Source organism: Aplidium turbinatum, chromosome 11, assembly GCF_918807975.1.
Source record: "Aplidium turbinatum chromosome 11, kaAplTurb1.1, whole genome shotgun sequence".
Lineage (NCBI taxonomy): Eukaryota > Metazoa > Chordata > Ascidiacea > Aplousobranchia > Polyclinidae > Aplidium > Aplidium turbinatum.
Window position 1 is genome coordinate 10,779,084 of NC_137482.1, and position 6,138 is coordinate 10,785,221.

A 6,138-nucleotide genomic window follows, 5' to 3' on the forward strand; every position below is an offset into this window, starting at 1 on the left:
TAAGATTTTGATGTACAGGCTACATATTCAATAAATAAATCTAGAAACTGAACACATAGGTTACTTGCAAATGTGTACAGTACCACGCTACTTTCAAAGTAGCGGATGCCCACCTCTGATTACTTGTAGACACAGCTACATAGGTACTTTTTTTTCACAAAAACTAAATGATCTTACTTGACCTAAACTTTCTGTTAGCGACGCAATCAAAGCTTGCCCAAGTGCCCTTCCAACATTGACTTTATTTCTGTGAGTTAAACAAGCTAACAAATAGCTCAATAAAATCACTGCAGGCTAACTTGGGTAATGAGTATAAATAAAGAATGTATTAAAGGACAAAAAGGTAACCCAAACTTTTGGTGCATAGCAATATTGTTGTAGGACTGAGCATATGGGCACAATGCAAACTTTGCTAAACGTTTTAATAACACAACTGTGAAAGTTGACAAAATATGTTACGCTACAATATGACACTTTTAAGTAAAGACAACACTGTTCCTGAGTATCTACACTTTAACGAGCTAATGCGTAAACCCTCACGAAGTGATTTTGCATGAACAGAAATAGCAATCCTACAAAGCAATTTTTCTATTCCCATAGGAGGTTATCAGTAGCCTATCTATCGGTACTGTGTCACAGCTTTGTCAGAGTCTGTGCTGTAGGGAGTATTGTTAAGTTAGTTCTCGCATATAAGATTAAGCTTACACTGCACGTGTAGTGTACTCAGTAAAAAGACAACAGCATTTTCGTTTTATGACTAAACTTTTAAAAATATTTTCCTTAAAAGAAGATAAACAAGCAACCAACATGTTGACCTTGTAACTGCTCCCGCTGTCAAGCAACTCCAGCTCGTGCGTTCAGCTGCTTATTGCTATGACAGCCCTTTACTTACTCGACTGCCCTTTAAATCTATCTCTCGCCATGAACCGTCTGGCCTTCATAACGTTACTTTGATGTTCAGTTCTAGTGCAAGTTTATGTTTGGTAGTCAACTTAGAAGTGATAACTTCATCAGCGCAAGCCACTGTGCTTGCTGATGCTGTGACACCAAGCCAGCAAATTAGTCATTTTTACATTGATTCAACGATTGCAGATGTAAAGTCAATGTAAAAATATTAGCTTTTTGCTTGGGGGGGTACGTTGTATCATATTTTCACAGTCTCACAATGTAACATACTAACTGTATTTTATGAATATCATAACTGAGTGTTGCTGCAAAAATAATTAATCTCAGCCTTAAAGTATTCTTGTCTTCCATGAATGCAATTTTAACTTCATTGTTTCTCTGACTGCAACACAACGCATATCATTACAAAATTCAACTGATAGAGCAGGCCAAACACTTTGACCCCACATTGTGTGGGACATTGCATAATCTCAAAACTCGTTTGGCTTGGAGTTTGATTTTCTTAACTGACATGACAGACGTCGACAACAAATCTTGTGAAAGAAAGCTGAGTCATTGCGCTGTTGACAAGACATCATGCAACGTTAGTTTTTAATGACTGCAGATTTGTTGCGCTCTGCGTGATTGTATTTTTTAAGTGGTATCCAGGCTGACGCCTTGCTTACAATCAGTGATTGAAGATTTAAATTAGGCGGACAGGAAGGCAAGGAAGCCAATCTTCCTGTCCACCTTCACATACCCCCTGGTTTGTAGGCTATGCTCAATTATCTTAGTTTAGTTCAAATCAGTGTCAACTTGACGTGGCATTGCGGGAAAGTAAATAGCGTGAATATTTTATCTTCTTTATCTAAAATTCTGGCGCTTTTGATTCACATTTTTAGTCAGCCTTCGTTGCTGACCCCATTCACACCACCCGCTGAAAGATATTCCTTCCAAACAGGAACTGGTGTTGCAGTCAGTGAGGTCAACAAGATTGATTTGAGAAGAAAACTAAACGCCTATTAGCTGACAACAACATTTAAATGTTTGGGTGATTCGAACACTTGAAATCTGACGTTTTTGTAGCTAAAGTGTGTAAAAGCAACAAGATTTTCAAATAAAACACATCGTTTGTTTTCTGACGTGCCATAGGCTACAGAATTTAGAAATAACAGTTTTCGAAACGTTCCGAACTCAACCTTCCTATACGAAGTCCTGGCTACATAACTGAGAGATAACATATAAGAACAAAACTGCAAGTACAAACGCACGAAATTGAGAGTGAACGGTGCTGCAAACATTACAACTTGAGTTTTCTCTTGATCGTAAGGTGACGCTCTAGAGTTTTAAGTTGCTTGTTCTTCATTTGCGTTGAGTTCAACCAATCGTGTGCTTTCATTGTACGGTATCGGTTTAGTTTAGGCTTTAGATTGACATTTACAATTATCGTTTGTTTCGATGCCTTATGACAGCGTAGTCCAACTACAGGCCCGCGGGCCGCATGCGGCCCGCGGATAGAATTTTTGCGGCCCGCGAGCTTTCACAGTATTGATTTAATTTGTATTTATGTTACAGAAAGTAATTTTAATTAGAACAAGTATAGCATTTGGACAAAAAGTGTCAAAAATTTAATTCAAAGTTTTAGACAGAAGGGCCTATACTGTTTCAACCTATCAGGTCTCGTCAGTACAACTGGGCTTCTTAAAGGCTGATATATACCTAGTGTTAAAGGCTGATATGTACCTTATGTACCTAAACTTCCTGTGCAAATCTTGCTTTCCTTACAGACATGACAATGCACATGAATGTGTTAAACCTAAATTTGCAAGGGAAAAATGAAACCTCAGAGTGCTTCTGGAAATTAGTCAGCAAGGATAGATTTCCCAAACTGAAAATTTTTGCATTAAAAATGCACTCAATGTTTGGAAGCACATGCATGTGTGAGAGTACATTTTCTAGAATGAAGCAAGTCAAGTCTAAAAACAGAAATCGAACGATAGACGAAACACTGGAAGATAGTCTCCGACTTGCTACCACTAACATTGAAATTGATGTAGAAACGATAGTATCAGAGAAACCTCGACCACAGGCATCTCACTGATAGAGCTTTGAAATAAATTTCAATTTGCTATTAATTTTAACAATTTCAATTTTTAACAACTTTAACAATTTTGATTACGCACTCACTATCATTTTATTGGAAATGGCCCGCATGTTGTCACGTTTTTGTAAAGTGGCCCGTAAGTTAAAAGTAGTTGGACCACGCTGCCTTATAAAGTTCGAAACAACTTGACTACTTTTTGTCAATATATGATCAATTTCAAAAATTTGATTGATTTTATTTGATCAACATTTGATCAACTACGTTTGATCTAAAAAATTAACAAGAAACTTGCATAGAAAATGAGCAATCCTGGAAACGTAGCAAATATCACTAATGTAACTTTCATACTGAAAGTGTTCAAATTAATTTTCAAACCCGAAAAGTTACGATTTGCGTCTTTCTGTGCAATCATCATCATTGCTTTAATTGACTCCCCCAAAAAACTTTATGACTTTTAAACCAAACCACATTAACCTATGTAGGCTAATTCGATAAATATGAAAATTAAATTTTGCTACAGCATAAATAACTAAATGAATGAATAAAAACATAGATATTTCTCTTCACGCTGCCCCTTACACATGACACCGTCATCCTGGCTGGCTGACACAAATAAAAAACTACAAGAAAATATTAATAAAATCAATGAAATCAGCAAAAAGTAAATGAAATGGAACTGAATTTGAAGAAAATAAACACAATTTTGATAGAAAAAATTATGAAAATAACAAAAAAACAAAATCCAGTTGTAAGCCTATTATAGGCCTACAAACCTCGGGTCTCTCATCATACAGTATGGACGATGCATTAATGAAGTAAAAATAAGAATCGTTCAAGCTGAAGCTGATTTTCAGAAATGTGAAGAGTTTTTAGAGTTTTTAAGAAACAATCTGTGTGTGTAATTGAAGCTGTGACTACTATCATGCTATGCAAAACCAACAGTCTATCGACGGTTACGAAATATGTCCTGCAAGTTTCATCTTTATTTGTTAATTTGTTTGTCCATCTGTCTTGCACTCCAATTTTTTTCTCATTTCTTCTTTTGCAATATGAAAAACCGAATTACCTAGAAAAAAAAATAGAAACAGAATTGGAATGTAAGACAGGTGGGCAAATGATTTAGCAAAACAAAAATGAATTTGTGAAACGTATTTTGTGAGGACCAACGGCGGATCATTTACATCAATTGGCTTTTGAAGGTATGGTAAAAAGATAGAAATGTAGAGTAAGAAGCAGAAAAATTTAGGGAGATGATGTACAACAGTGAGCTGATTCTTTGAGTATCAAAAAACAAAAAAAGAGTGGAAGTTGCGACTTGCTGAAATAATCATCAACCAACCTTCGGCTAGGAGATGGCACAGCATGATGAGATGGTTTTTCTTTGTTTATTTAAACAAATTAAGAGTTTGTGGAACTTTTTTGTCATTTTTAATAAAAATGTAAATAACGCAGGTAGCATAACACCGGTGGGTGGCCTGTTAGTTATCTGGGAAAAGTTAAAATGAGATGCATGAAATTGTCGTAGATAAAAAAACTAAACTAGGCTTTCAGTTTTTGGCTGTATAAAGACTGGATGCAGGTTGTTTTACAAAAATTGATTGTATATTAAATCATTCCCTGTTAATCTTAAAACTTGTGTATTGATATAGTCTATAGTCCGGGGATTATTTTAAAAAGGATTATCAAAAAGCTATTTTAAAATTACTATTTTATTGGCCCTGCTTTCTACAAGAACTACAAAAGAAGAAAACGAATCTGGTATGATGACGAATTTCCATTAGTAAACTGTCTAAATTAAACCTACTGCCACCTATAGGCTACAGACTTACGGCTGTAAAGTTTCAAAATTGTGTTTTGTATTGTTTATTTTTGGTTCATTTAAATGGTGTTGATAGGTTTTAGTCTCAAAGATCTCCAAATCATTGCAATACTTGGGAGTTCATTAACATCGCGTGAAGCCCTCGGGGAGGATTATCAGAAGGTCAAAACCATCCTATTACGTCACATCGGTCGCAAAAAACGTCATATACAGTTTTGTATATTAAGAATATTACTACGGTTTCTACTTATTTACTTATTTCTACTTATTTATATTACTACTTATTTAAGAAAGCTTTGAGATCGAAGTTAGAGTTTGTTGCTAAAGACAATAACATGTTTGTTTCTTTAAAATTTAATGGGTTGCTTAAAACTGCATACCTACCGGTGACTTGTCTGTAATATCTGACTGATTGAACTGCAAAAGAAGTACGAGATGAGCCTATCAAGCAATATAGCTCAAAACTTTTTATTGTTCTACTTCACAATAACAAACAGATCCGATCAAAACCGATCACAAGAAATATTGAGGCGGAAGGTGAGGGTAGACTCAATACAAGGTAACTTGCAGCTTTAGCAATTGATAGTTTTGTGTGCGATCTAATCTTCACTTTATAATACAATATGGACAGAGAAGTAACCTTTAAACCATAAACAGACATAACTCAGCAACAACACTACATTTAATATTATAAAACAATAAGTGAACGTTTCGGCTAGTCATACAGCCCTTTTCAAGCCTATAATAAAAATATTTTAAAAGAAATACTAAACACTCTTATAGTATCACAGCCAAAAATAAGGTCAAATCTAAACATTATGAAAAATTTTACCTTTCGAATAATTGACCAGTTGTGCTGCGTAATGTTTCAGTTATCATTTTGTGTGAGCAAGTTAAGCAGTTTCTCAAATGTTTAAAATTGACCTTATTTTTGGCTGTGATACTGTGGTATGATTCTTTAGTATTTCTTTTAACATATTTCTCTTATAGGCTTGAAAAGGGCTGTATGACTAGCCGAAACGTTCGCTTATTGCTTTTTTCTATTTTTTTTGTTTTGTTTTTATAATGTTAAATGTAGTGTTGTTGCTGAGTTATGTCTGTTTATCATCACTTTGTTACACAATAGGTAAAAAAACGGCCGTTTGACGCAAACCAGATTGTGCAAAATGTGATCAGAATGTTCAAAGCAACCGATAACACGTGTACACGCTGGGCACTAGACAACAAGAATGATTCAACACAACAATCGGTTGGGATCTTTTAGCCTGAAGCGTATCAACCATTGCGAACGTTCCAGCTTCGTCATCATTAATGAGATAGAAAACAAATT